The following is a 14321-nucleotide window of genomic DNA, read 5'->3' on the forward strand; positions in this document are numbered from 1 at the left end:
GGCGTTTGACAAAATCCAACATCCTTTCATGTTGAAGACACTTAGCAAAATAGGGTTAGAAGGAACCTTCCTCAAGATAGTTACAGCAATCTATGAAAAGCCTACAGCCAACATTATCCTTAATGACAAAAAACTAGAAGCATTTCCTCTAAGGTCAGGAACTAGGCAAGGCTGTCCACTCTCTCCACTCTTATTCAATATAATCTTAGAAGTCCTTGCAATAGCAATCAGACAAGAGAAGGGAATCAAAGGGATCCAAATTGGGAAAGAGGAACTCAAACTATCTCTTTTTGCAGATGATATGATGATATACATGGAAAACCCTAAAGAGTCCACAGTAAAACTCCTAGAAACAATTAACCATTACAGCAAAGTGGCTGGTTACAAAGTCAATACACAAAAGACAGTAGCATTTCTCTATACAAATAACGAAGCTGAGGAGACAGAGATTAAAAATACAATTCCATTTAAAATAGTTTCAAAAAATATCAAGTACCTAGGAATTAACCTTACAAGGGAAGTGAAGGATTTATACCAGGGAAATTTCAAAACACTTCAGAAAGAAATTGAAGAGGATCTAAGGAAATGGAAGAACATCCCATGCTCATGGGTAGGTAGAATCAACATAATCAAAATGACGATCCTACCCAAACTTCTATATAGATTTAATGCAATCCCCATCCAAATCCATGCATCATTCTTTCAAGACTTAGAACAATCAATCATAAAATTCATCTGGAACCACAAAAGACCCAGGATAGACAAACAAATACTGAAAAACAAGAAGTTGGGTGGCATTTCTTTACCTAATCTGAAGCTATACTATAAAGCCATAGTGATCAAAACAGCATGGTACTGGAACAAAAACAGAGCCTCAGACTAGTGGGTTAGAACAGAATTTCCAGACATAAATCCCCAGATATACAGTCAACTAATATTTGACAATATAGCCCAGAACTTGAAATGGAACAAAGAAAGTCTCTTCAACAAATGGTGTTGGTACAACTGGAAAACCACCTGTAAGAAACTGAAAATTGACCCATACCTCACTCCTTCTACAAAAGTCAACTCAAAATGGATTAAAGACCTTGAAATTAGATCAGGATCTATAAAGTTTATTGAGGAAAAATTAGACAGAACACTCGAAGACCTATATATTAAAAAGTCTTCGAGGATGGAACACCAATGGCAAGGAATTTTAGCATCAAACATAAACAAATGGGATTACATCAAACTAAGAAGCTTTTGCATGGCAAAGGAAACCCAACTCAAGATAAGAAGACAGCTAACTGAATGGGAGAAAATTGTCGCACTCAACACATCAGACAAGGGGCTGATAACCAGAATATACAAAGCACTCAGAAAGCTGAGTCCCCTAAAACCAAATAAAGCCATAGAAAAATGGGGAGATGAAATGAATAGACACTTCTCTGAGGAAGACCAAAAGATGGCCAACAAACACATGAAAACATGCTCACCTTCACTCATCATTAGGGAAATCCAAATCAAGACAACAATGAGGTGCCACCTTACACCAGTAAGGATGACCCACATCAAAAATAATGGGAACAATCTGTGTTGGTGGGGATGGGTATGAAAGGCACTCTCATCCACTGCTGGTGGGAATGCCCCCTAGTCCAACACCTATGAAGAAACAGTCTGGAGAGTGCTCAAGGAGCTCAGAATTGAGCTCCCATTTGACCCAGCAATTGCCCTCCTAGGTATCTACCCCCAAGTCGGAGGGACATTCATCCCAAAGTATGTGTGCACCCTATTTATCGCAGCACTCAGTATAATAGCCAAGTCTTGGAACCAACCTCAATGTCCAACAACAGATGAGTGGATTATTAAGATGTGGTATCTATACACAATGGAATACTACATGGCATTCATAAATGATACAATCAAGACTTTGCAGCAACGTGGATGGACCTAGAACATATTATGTTAAATGAAGCAAGCCAGAAGATGAAAGATAAACACAGAATGATAGCACTATTCTGAAGTACCTAGAATATACACCAGATATACATCCAATACCCCACGATTAAATAAAAGGGTGTAACAGGATAGGAACCTCAAACACAGTAATAATCACCATATACTGGGGAATATAGCCCAAAACAAAGGGAAGAGAAACAACACAAAGCCCAACTACACATTATATCATAAAGAAACGAGCAACAACAGAAACAGCAGCAGCATAGAGAGAACAGGTAAGTAATTATCGTTTTACTACAAAGGCCCATAATCATTTACTAGGGATCATATACAGGATTACAGGTAAAGATTATGACGGGAACTTACTAAGTCTGATGGAAACACTTCAGAACATTATATTTGAATGCCTTATCCTTACCACTATTAAAATAACCTCTCAGTTTTTCTGTCCATAGGGGTTTCTGGATACAAAGGGTGAATATCCTATGGTGGTACCTCGGTGCTCAGTCACACGAGGCACCATACTCTGCTTGAAGCATGAAAATGGCCAGATAAAACTCTTTAACATACCCTTTATCTCTAGATTATGCCTTCTTTTAGGATCTGAAGCACAGGACCAGCCAGGTCACCGAAGCAACAACCGAGACCTACGGATTTTTACCACAGGGCCCAAGCATCTAACCCTTTCAACCAAACTAACATGCCCTTGCTCTTATAGCCTCCTCTCTTCTCATTACTTCATATTTTTGTTGCTTTTGGTGTTTGATTGTTGGTTTGTTTTGTTTTGTCTTGTATTTCCTATTCTCTCTTCTTGTCTCCCTCTTCTTCCACCTTCTCCTCCTCACTATCATCAACTCAATCTATGTCAAATAAAAACCACAGGGTTACCTCCTCTATAGGAAAGGAATGCGGATATATAGGGTGCTGTTGACAAAACTGAAAAGGGTAAACACCTATATAGATAGACCTCACTAACATAATGGTCAGTACTCAAGACACGAAACCTATACATACCCAGAAGTTGATCTATTAAATGTTTCCTTTCCTTACAAGTACTATACTTAGTACTCAGCACACCTCTTGCATTCCATATCTCTCTACATTAATATACACCTAGGCTAACTTCTATATGTTTATATGTGTGCAGGCGCACACAGAGACAGGAATTCTCCTTAAGGGACAAACCTAAACCACAAACAACTCATACCTATACCCTATGTAACCCCTCCCATATACTATCCCCTCTCCCTCCTCCGGAAATCCGATTATCCCTTCACCCCTCAATCCCACCCCCAATATCCCCACCACACTCTAACTCTTCACCCTCAGCTCTTAATTCACTAGGCACCAAGAAAGACCTCCTACCTCAATGAGCTAGTACCCACTACCCAAGTGAAGAGACATCCACTCAAGCTCTCACCTCGTTCCTGGCAAGAAAATAAAGCCAACACCCTGACACATGCAGTGTGGCCCTCCTAATCACCTCTCCCTAATGTGGACTGTGGCTTGATACCGGAACTAGCTCCAAAGGACCCCCACTGCAAGAACTCTACCCAAGACCTCCCTGCCTGAACCCCATACCTCACAAGGAAATCTCAAAAGACAAGGGGGAACCCTATTCTTTCATTATAAGTATAGACCTATATAACACTACCTCTTATCCTGTTTCTCCCCAAATGTAAAGTGATCTCCTGTATCACTTTCTCCCCCTTTTCTTTGTTTTCTTTTTTTCTTTTTTATTCTTGTTAGTTTCTTTTGTTGGTTTTTTTTTTTTTTGCCTTGTTTTAGTTTTTTTATTGGATTTGATTTGTTTTTGCTTCTTTTGGGTCACTCCTGGCAGCGCTCGGAGGGTGCTCCTGGCTCTATGTCCTGGAGGGCACGGGGGACCATTTGGGATGCCAGGTTCTGAGCCACTGCCCTTCTACAGAAAGGACAAATGCCTGATCTCCATGCTATCTCTCCTGGCCCCACTTTATCCCTTTAATTACATCTTTTATTTAATCTTTTTTTTAAAGAGACTTTTTTTCCTTTAGATATGTGTGAGCATATATATTCTTAGTTTTTGTCGGGAGTCTGGTTTCTTTTCTCTCCACCCCTCCCCCCAAATCCACCAGCAATATAAGGTAGCACCACTTCCTCCTGCAAAGACATATTAAACAAAGGGGAAATTGTACGTGTAAAAACAAGCTCTTATCTACTAGGGATAAGAACTCATACTTGTTTACAACACAGGGACATCTCCCACCCTGAATGTATGTCATGTGGAAACAACTTAGGCTCCAGGGAACTAGACACTGACCGTTCAGCCTTAACTCCTGGATCCCAGACATAGATACAACAGAGTTCTCCGCAACAGCTCAAGGAACCAAATCCCCTCCAGGGCATTTACAATGCTGCTCTGACACCAACATGAGCCAGTCCTAAATTGATAACCTGACAAGGAGGAAATGGGAACAACTTGATCTAAGAGCAAATTGTCCTCCCTCATCAGCTATCGATAAGACAAAACCAGAAAACAGGTCACCCTTTGATATGTGTAAAAGCCAAGATCGCTATATACTGGTTGTTGCAACCAAGACTGGACAGTACACATCAAGGGACCAACAACAACAACAGCAGCAACAAAAAGCTCTAGCCTAGCTTTTGGTATACGATCTGTTCAACAAACAAGAGCTCCAATTCCAGAAGTTTGACTGAGACAACCACAACTAAACGGGTCTTCCGGAAACATAATGAAAGACTTTATCCAAGGCTCCAGTCTAGGAACAACATAACGACCAAGAACACCAACTATAGAAGATGGATTAAAACGACACTGAAGAAACATAACTGCTAGAACCACAAAGAAAGACTTCATAAACTCCATTCCCTGAGCTGCACAGCCACCAAGATCTCTAGAAACAGAGGCCTGATTTTACCATCCAAGACAAAGCAGAAGTCTTCCACACACCACGAAAGCAGCAAGGGGAGAGTAAATGATCATGCAAGGAGTCTAGAGTTAATCCCATGACAGTATACTTCAAGGGTGGAGAAACCCTGTATCTCCTAGGTCAAAGGAATTTCCTCTACAATATCCCCATTAGTTACTGTGCCTATGCAGGGGGATAAAGAAAAGGAAAAAAAAAAGCACAAAACAATCATTTTTTCACATGTTTATTTATCGATTGATCGATTTTTTTGATGTCTTTATTTTGGTATGGAGATTACGGTTGATGTCTCCAATATTATTTTATTTTCTCTTGTCTTTCTCTTTCTTTGTGCACTCGAGCATGATTTGATTTCAAAACTGAGACTATTGTGTGGTGCCTGTCTTTATTGCTGTAGTGCTCACCGATTATTTAATTCGATATTTTTTCTATATTGTTGTGGTATTTCAATTACCTTTCTCACATCCTCTCTCAAACTGAGGTTGGAAGCCTCTAGCAGGGGTCCTCAAACTTTTTAAACAGGGGCCAGTTCACTGTCCTTCAGACTGTTGGAGGGCCAGATTATAGTAAAAACAAAAATTATGAACAAATTTCTATGCACACTGCATATATCTTATTTAGAAGTGAAGAAACAAAATGGGAATAAATACAATATGTGGCCTTAATTTTTCTAGCTCTGCCTCTTAAATAGAGGGGGAAACAAGAAAGGGTTCCAGGACCAAACAGATATGTGATCACTAATAGTAAGCCAGAAAAAGAGGGGTCAACCTACTCTAGCAGCCCGGGTGGGGGGGATGATGGTGGGGTATATGGGTTGTAGAAAGGGAACTGGAATGGGGGGAGGACATAGTTGGTGATGGATATTCCCCTGACTCAATGTTAATATGTACCTAAAATACTACTGTAAAAAATATGTATTTTTTCCCATTATGGGAAAAAATGTATTTTTAATCAAAAAAAAAAAAAAAAGAAAACCCTAAAGACTCTAACAAAAGGCTTCTACAAACAATAAACTCATATAGCAAAGTGGCAGGGTACAAAATTACCACATAAAAAAATCAATGGACATTTTTTTTTTTGGTTTTTCGGGACACACCCGCTTGATGCTCAGGGGTTACTCCTGGCTAAGCACTCAGAAATTGCCCCTGGCTTGAGGGGATCATATGGGACTCCGGGGGATCAAACCACGATCAAGATCTTTTCTTGGCTAGTGCTGGCAAGGCAGACATCTTACCTCTAGCGCCACCTCACCAGCCCCAATCAATGGACTTATACACAAATAGTGATAGAGAAGAAATGGACATTAAAAAACAATTCCATTCACATTAGTGCCACACAAGCTCAAATACCATGAAGTCAACTTAACTAAAGACGTCAAACACCTACACAAAGAAAACTGCAAAACAAAAGACTGGTTCAAGAAATAAAAGAGGACACAAGAAAATGGAGACACATACCCTGTTCATGAATTGGGAGGATTAACATCATTAAAATGGCAATACTCTTCAAAGCATTATACAGATTTAATGCAATTTCTCTAAGGAGTGGAAAAACACTCCTGAAATTCATTTGGAACAATAAATACCCACGAACAGCTAAAGCAACTCTTAGATAAAAGAAGATGAGAGGCATCATTTTCCCCAACTTTAAATTGTACTACAAAGCAACACTCATTAAAACAGCATGGTATTGGAATAAAGACAGACCCTCAGATCAGTGGAATACACTTGAGTATTCAGAGAATGTTTCCCAGACATACAATCAATCTTTGATAAAGGGGCAAGAAACACAAAATGGAGTAAGGAAAGCCTCTTCAACAAGTGGTGTTGGGACAACTGGTCAGCCACATGACAAAAAGTGAACTCAGACCTCCATCTAATACCATGCACAAAGATCAAATCTAAATGGATTAAAGACCTTGATATCAGACATGGAACCATAAGGTAGATAGGACAACAAATAAGTAAAAAAAACGTCATGACATTGAGACTAAAGGCATCTTTTTTTTTTCTTTTTGGTTTTTGGGTCACACCCCAGCAGTGCTCAGGGGTTATTCCTGGCTCTATGCTCAGAAATTGCTCCTGGCAGGCCCGGGGGACCATATGGGATGCCGGGTTTTGAACCACCGACCTTCTGCATGCAAGGCTAACACCTTACCTTCATGCTATCTCTCTGGCCCCAAGACTAAAGGCATCTTCAAGGAGAAAACAGCACTCTTCAAACAAATGAAAGCAGAAATAAACAGATAGGACTATATTAAGCTGAGAAGCTTCTGCACCTCAAATGAAATAGTGATGAGAATACAAAGGCCATCCACAGAATGGGAGAAACTATCCACCCAATACCCATTCGATAAGAGGCTAATACTAAAATATACAAGGTACTGACAGACCTGAACAAAAAAGAAATCTAACACCATCAAAATATGTGGAGAAGAAATGAACAGAAACTTCCTCAAAGAAGAAATACAAATGACCAAAAGACACATGAAAAAATGTTCCACACCAATAAACATCAGGGAGATGCAAATGAAAAAACAATGAGGTACCTTCTCATGCCACGGAGACTGGCCCACATCACAAAAACAAGAACAATCAGTGCTGGCAGGGATGTGAGAAGAAAGGAATTCTCATTCACTGGTGTTGGGAATGCCATCTAGTTCAGCCCTTATGGAGAACAATATGAAGATTCCTCAAAAATTGGAAATTGAACTTCCCTATGACTCAGTATACCACTTTTAGGGATATACCCTAGGAACACAAAAACACAATACAAAAATGCCTTCTGCACACCTATATTCACTACAGAATTATTTACAATAGCCAGAATTTGGAAACAAACCAGAGGCCTGACAACATGACAATAGATGAGTGGCTAAAGAAACTGTGGTACATCTACACAATGGAATACTATGTCACTAATATATGTGTGTGTGTGCGTGTGTGTGTGTCACTAACTATATATGTCACTAAAATAAATGAAGTCGTGAAATTTTCCTATACATGGATAGACATGGAAACTATTATGCTGAGTCAGAGGGAGAGCGAGAGACACAGAATAACCTCTCTCATCTATGAGTTTTAAGAAAATAAAAGACCCAAAAATAAAGCGGAAAAAAAAAAAAAGAAAAGAAAAGACATTATTGTAATAATACCCAGAGACAATAGAGGTGAGGGCTGGAAGGACTGTCCCACAATATGAGGCTTACCACAAAGAGTGCTGAGTCCAGTTAGAGAAATAACTACACTGGTAACTATCATGACAATTGAAGTGAGTGAGAGAAATAGAATGCCTGTCTTGAATACAGGCAAGGAGTGGAGGAGGAGGGAGTTGGGGGGCATTGGTGGTGGGAATATTGCACTGGTGAAGGAAGTTGTTCTTTTTTATAACTAAAACCCAACTACAAACACGTAGATTACAAACATGTAATCATAATCCTTAAATAAATATATTTTTAAAAGATTTTAAAAAGACGTGATGATAGGAGAAAGTGCAGACATCCCTCTCACACAGCAAAACCAAACTTTGCTAACCTAGGACAAAAGTAGAAGGACCACTGGGAGTGAACAAAGAAGTGGGGGAAAGAACCTTCTCTTCTTTCTGTTTCTGTTTAAAATTATTTTTGTTTTTGTTTATTTTGGGGGGGTCCTTACCCAACAGTGCTCCAGGGTTACTCCTGGCTCTGCACTCAGGAATTATTCCTGGTGGTGTTCAGGGATTGAATTGAATGGGATGCCGTGATTGAACCTGTGTCAGCTGCTAGCAAAGACAAGCAATTTAACCACTACACAATTGTTCCAGTCCCCTTCTTGCAGTTTTTTGGGGAATACTAGAGTTGCTGCACTGCCTGGCTGGAGGGGAAGTTTGAGGTAAGGACCATTGAGAATATCACTCATAAGTCACGTGCTCTCCACTGCAGTCTTTTTTTTATCAGGATATAAGGGCCAGGGGTCCCCAGTACAATTTGATACAAGGTCAGCTCTGAATACCTGATCTACTGTACTCAAGTTAAATGCATAGATAACAGCCACCCTATGCACATTTTAACATCTGTCTTAGCCTGGAATCCTGGCATATTTTGCTTTTGTGACCATTACCAAGTGGCATATAGGTAAATGGATCACTGAGCCTTTCACTGGAGAAAATTTTCTAGGGTCTCTGATTTCTACCATGTACTCATCGGGAAGCAATGGAAACTTTCCCTATGGATTCCTAAGTGGCCTAAAAATTGCTGGAGAAAGAATCAGTCACATGGCTGGAAGAATAGATAATACGATGGAGAGGGTATTTGCCTTGCACATGGCTTACCCAAGTTCAACCCATGATTTCTATATGGTTCCTGGAGCAGGAGTAATTCCTGAGTGCAGAGCCAGGAGTAAGCCCTGCCCGGTGTGGCCACCCCACACAGACACAATAAAATCAATACAGATGAAAACTCAAATTCTTAGCAATCACAGTACAAGATTTCACACGTAGAACTTCGCCTCATAAGTCTGAACCAGTACATTGTTTTTTTTCAGAAGTCACAATGGCCTCCTCACTTGGAACAGCTTTACCACTGATATTTGACCTTTTCATGTCTGTCTAAGTTCTGTAGAGCCTAAGAGAAGCAAATGTCTTGTATCGTGTGTTATCCTCAGCACAAAGACAAAAACTCCCATGTCTGTCACTGACAAATCAAACCAAATTCCTGGGACCAGACCTCAGTAGTGATCTCCAGAAGTGGTCAGAAATGAAAGGGAGAAGCTTAGGTTCTTGTAGTGAAAAGATATTTGGGACAACATAAACTCACTAGGCTCTTTGTCTCCCAGGAGATAATCTTGCAGGCAGTTCCCAGAATAGTGGTTCATCCTCCAGCCCTTTGTTTTTCCCACGACCAACACCCACCATGACTGAAGATATGTTCTGTACTCAATCTTGTTCAGCCTGATAAGGAGATCTATAGATATTTAGCATCTCACACCAAAATCCAGGCTGCATCTTGGCTTCCTCTGTTTGCCTGCTGGATGCCCTTGCTACCATTGGACTTACAAACAAATTGCCACTGACTTCAGGCCTAGAAAGGCCTTTTCTCATAGTCCTGGAGGCCAGAGATTGAAGAAGAGACTGGGTGTTAGCAATGGGATATATCCTGAGACTCTGTCCTTGGCCAGTGAACAGCTGCCTCCTCTTCTTTCTCCTCCTCTTTTTTTCTAGTCCTCACATGTTTTTCCCTTTGTGTGTTCTGAGCCCCAAATTCCTTCTGGAATGACCTGTTCCATTGGACTAGATCCACCCTAAAACTTCCTTGTAACTTGAGTACCTGCATATAAAGACTCAAAATACAGTCACATTTTGAGATCCTGGGCATTAAAGTGGCATCCTAGAAATTGTAGACAGGACAGTTCAGTCCTTGCCATGTCTGCAAACCTCTAAGTATCCAACCTCCCATGTGCTGGGCCATTCACTGCATGATCTTTATCAGATACAAACAGAGATTAGCCATTGTGACTAGCTGCTGGTGTCAAGGTCCAGGTCAGCATGGCTGTGGCTTTTCTCATTATATCAGAGTGTTCTGGGTTTTCTACCAAGCTGCATCATGGACTCCAAGAGTTTTCAAGCAAAAGTGAAATCCATATTCAACAGGTACTCACACTTGCATTTGGCCACCAGGAGATTCGTTATTCCCCCCAGAGAAGAGCAGTACAGACTAAACTGTTTAGGAAGCAAAGTGGGTGATTACCCAAGTCCATTTATGTTTCCTCCTTCACCAGCTCCTTCTTTTCAGGGCTTCATCCAGAACTATGTCCACTACCTGAAACTGTGCCAAGATGTTGTGGTCCCTGCCAGCACTATTATTACAAGAAGTATATTCAATTGTTTTACTTGTTTTTGTTGGCACAAAAGAGGAGTGAGAAATGATCATCTTTCATTGAAATGCCGTCACTTCTTATGGTGAATTATTGCTTCCAATTCATATGGGTCAAGAAGTCCAGCACTGTATAAACAAGACCAATGATAGAACCAACCCCGTTCTATATTATTTTTTATTTACCATTAATTTTATTCTGGAGGCTCATTCTTTTTTGGGGTCACACTTGGTGGCGTTCAGGGGTTACTCCTGGCTTTGTGCTCAGAATCACCCCTGGGTCAGCTGCATGCAAGGCAAACGCTCTAAGGCTATGCTATCTTTCCGGCCCTTGGAGGCTCATTTTTGGCACCAACTTTCAGACTTGTCATTATGCAATCGGGACACAAAGTTTTACTAGCCTTGGGACAGAGAGAACAGAATGAAAAATAACTCTCAAGATAGCAGAAAATATACCAGAGACTATCTCTAAGACACATAAGATCCCAAAAGTATTCCTACAAAAAAAAAATGACTCCTTCCTGGCCTTCAGAAACAGAAGGGAAGAGGTTGGGTTTGTGGAAATGAGCCACTTACAGATCTGGGCCCAATGGCTTCTGGTACCAACTGAGGTAACATGAAGAATCTGTTTCAGGGATCTGGAAGGTCTATTAAATCAAAGCTCACTCTAAACTCTCATGGCAGCTGGTAGTGGGGCAGGAAGCAAAGAGGAAAGAAGGGAACTAGGCAGCTTCTGGACTTCTCCAGAAAAGCAGTTACATACATTTTGAAGTCAAGTGTGAAGGAATAATTTGGAGTTCAGAGAAAAGAGAGAAAAGAACTAAACTGTTCAACACAGTCTTGGAATCTACATGTGCTCTCTCCTCTGAGCAAGAGCGTATTGTGGGTTCCTCTGGGTGTCCTTGTTGCCTGTCCTACACTCAGATTCTGCTCATGCAGCACTATTTCTCTCCCCTCCACTACCCTACTCCTTCATTAACAGAAGCTAAGAACGCGTGCGTGCACACGGGTTAGACAACACAGATAGGGCGTTTATTTCCATGTCTCCTGGATCTTGTCCACTCTGCAATCCTGCACTCATACTAGACAGCACATCATAGGTCTCATTTTTCTAACAGACTAAAGGATACTCGAAATTAATTTAAATTGAATAATTAAGGAGGCCAAAATGGGCTGTCACTAGCAGGGTTAACCAAGATACTGAACTTCAAGGAAGCAAGAGAAAATGTCTTCTTATAACCCGACTGATCTTTCCTCAGACTCAGGCAACTTTTTGACTTCTAAATCTTTGCCTCTGTACCCTTGAACTGAACCCAGCCAGAAGACAGATGTGTGTTGCAATCCAAAAGAGATTTTTGACTAGAGAGACCAAATCCTGAAGCTATTTTCACGTAACAAAGCAAATTTTGTTTGTGTTTTGCAACTGGTACGGTCCTAAAAATGCTCTTGCCTAAACTTGCCTTTCCAGATAAAAGAGAGCACATTATAATCAAAACAAGAGAGAACAGTTTCATGCATTCCTAGTAAAAAAATAGCAGCAACATCTGTTCCAGGTTTTAGAGGGCCAAAGAATTGAAACTATCATGGCAGGTGAATATAACCATTGCTCTCTGTTAAGTGTTAAGGAAACACTTCAGAATAGACCCTCAAATCATACCAACATTCATTAATGGACTCCCACTCAATCTCCAATGCTCTCCTGGGTGCTGAAGAAGAGAAAATTAAATATACTTGACCAGAAATGCAAAACTCTCTACAAAGTAAGAGTGCAAAACTCTCTACAAAAGTAAGAGTGGGGCCCGGAGAGATAGCACAGCGGTGTTTGCCTTGCAAGCAGCTGATCCAGGACCAAAGGTGATTGGTTCGAATCCCGGTGTCCCATATGGTCCCCCGTGCCTTCCAGGAGCTATTTCTGAGCAAACTGCCAGGAGTAACCCCTGAGCACTACCGGGTATGGCCCAAAAACCAAATAAATAAATAAATAAATAAATAAATAAATAAATAAATAAATAAATAAATAAATAAATAAAAAAGTAAGAGTGAACAGCTCCCAACATGCAACCCGTTGGGTGTCTGTGATGGTAGGTATGTGAGACCCAGCCTTGTTGTCTACTCTGTTGGATTGTCCTTTGGTCTATAGAAACTACAGACAGCAGAGGTGAACATTAAGAGGCCTTTGTTTAGATTCACAGTATGGAGATAAGACATGAGCCATGAGCTGGTTCCATTTGCTCATTTATCAGAGAAAAAAATAGAAAATTTTGCAAGAACTATTGAACAGGACCAACCCTAAGGACATAAATTTTGTAGTTGGAGGATTCTTCTTTTTCAGACTTCATAGGAGACAAGTCTTCCATTAAAGTCATGATGCCCCAGAGACACTTGACATACTGTTGCATGTACTCCCTACTACTTCACAAGGATAGAGAAATAAGAGATTGGCTTTCTGCAATTCAATGCCATTTCAATGTTTTTCATGAGCTAGACATTGAACATGAGAAGTGGAGATTGAATTTCACTGACAGTGTCAATCTGCAAACATGTCCAGCTGGGTGTGCCCAGCTGGGTGTGTTTGCTTCAGCAATAGTATTCTTTGATGTAAGTCTAGGGAAACTTTTGGTTGGTTGCAGCTTCTTGCATTCTTGCTGGTAGTTCAAGGTCTGGGGAAGGTAGCTGGTGTGCCCTCCAATCTTGAATGAGCACCTCATTCTCTGTACCCCTTCTTTATGTCATGGCTTCTATGAAAGCAAGAATTGATCTACATACAGATCACAATGTCAAGACTCAAACCACCTTTGAAGCATTCCATCTCTCTCCAGAAGTTCCCATTTGTCTTCCTCAATCTCTCTCATGCCCATTCATTCTCGATCCCCACCAACACTGTTTCTTTGATGAGAACTTTCAGCATCTCTGGATGATCAAGCTTCTGAAATGGAGCAAGATGGATTCTAGTGACTCTCTACCACAATGTCAGCACGAATCTGATATTCTCTTGACACACCATGGTTGAGAGGGAGTGAATGGAATGTTATCTGGAGAATGGGTTCTACCTGCATCTATAACCCTCATCATACAGGTCCTGTTTACTCAGTCAGGTCCTCTTCCCCTTGCCTGGTCTCCTGCATCAGCCCCGCAGGTTCTACTCCCCTGGAGCTTAAACCAATCCTTTCCCCACCCCCCCAGACTCTGCTCTGGATAGAAATGGCCATGCTTTCTCATTAGGAAACTTCCAAGGGACTGTAAACATGAAAGACATAAGACAAGAATTCTATGGCATTCTGGGGCAACAATAAGGTAAAGGAAGTCTGAAGAGAGGGGAAAGGTGGGCATAGGACTAGGAAGGGGACAGAGACAAGATTCAGCAACCTCACAATTCTGTTCTTCAGGGGTCACTGATTTCATAAATGCATCATCTCCAAGAAGTAGTGTGCCTTCTTAAGCCGCACCTTTCTAAACTTCCTGAAATTTGAGCTTTATTTTTCACTCATTGTTGGCACAACAAGGCCTTTCACAGCTGCCCAGGTGCATAGTCTTGTTTGTAAATTTTCTCCTCCCAAAGCAGAAGTAAAGAAAAGAATCGTTGTTCCCTAAGTCCCCAGAGGGAG

Source organism: Suncus etruscus, chromosome 7, assembly GCF_024139225.1.
Source record: "Suncus etruscus isolate mSunEtr1 chromosome 7, mSunEtr1.pri.cur, whole genome shotgun sequence".
NCBI lineage: Eukaryota > Metazoa > Chordata > Mammalia > Eulipotyphla > Soricidae > Suncus > Suncus etruscus.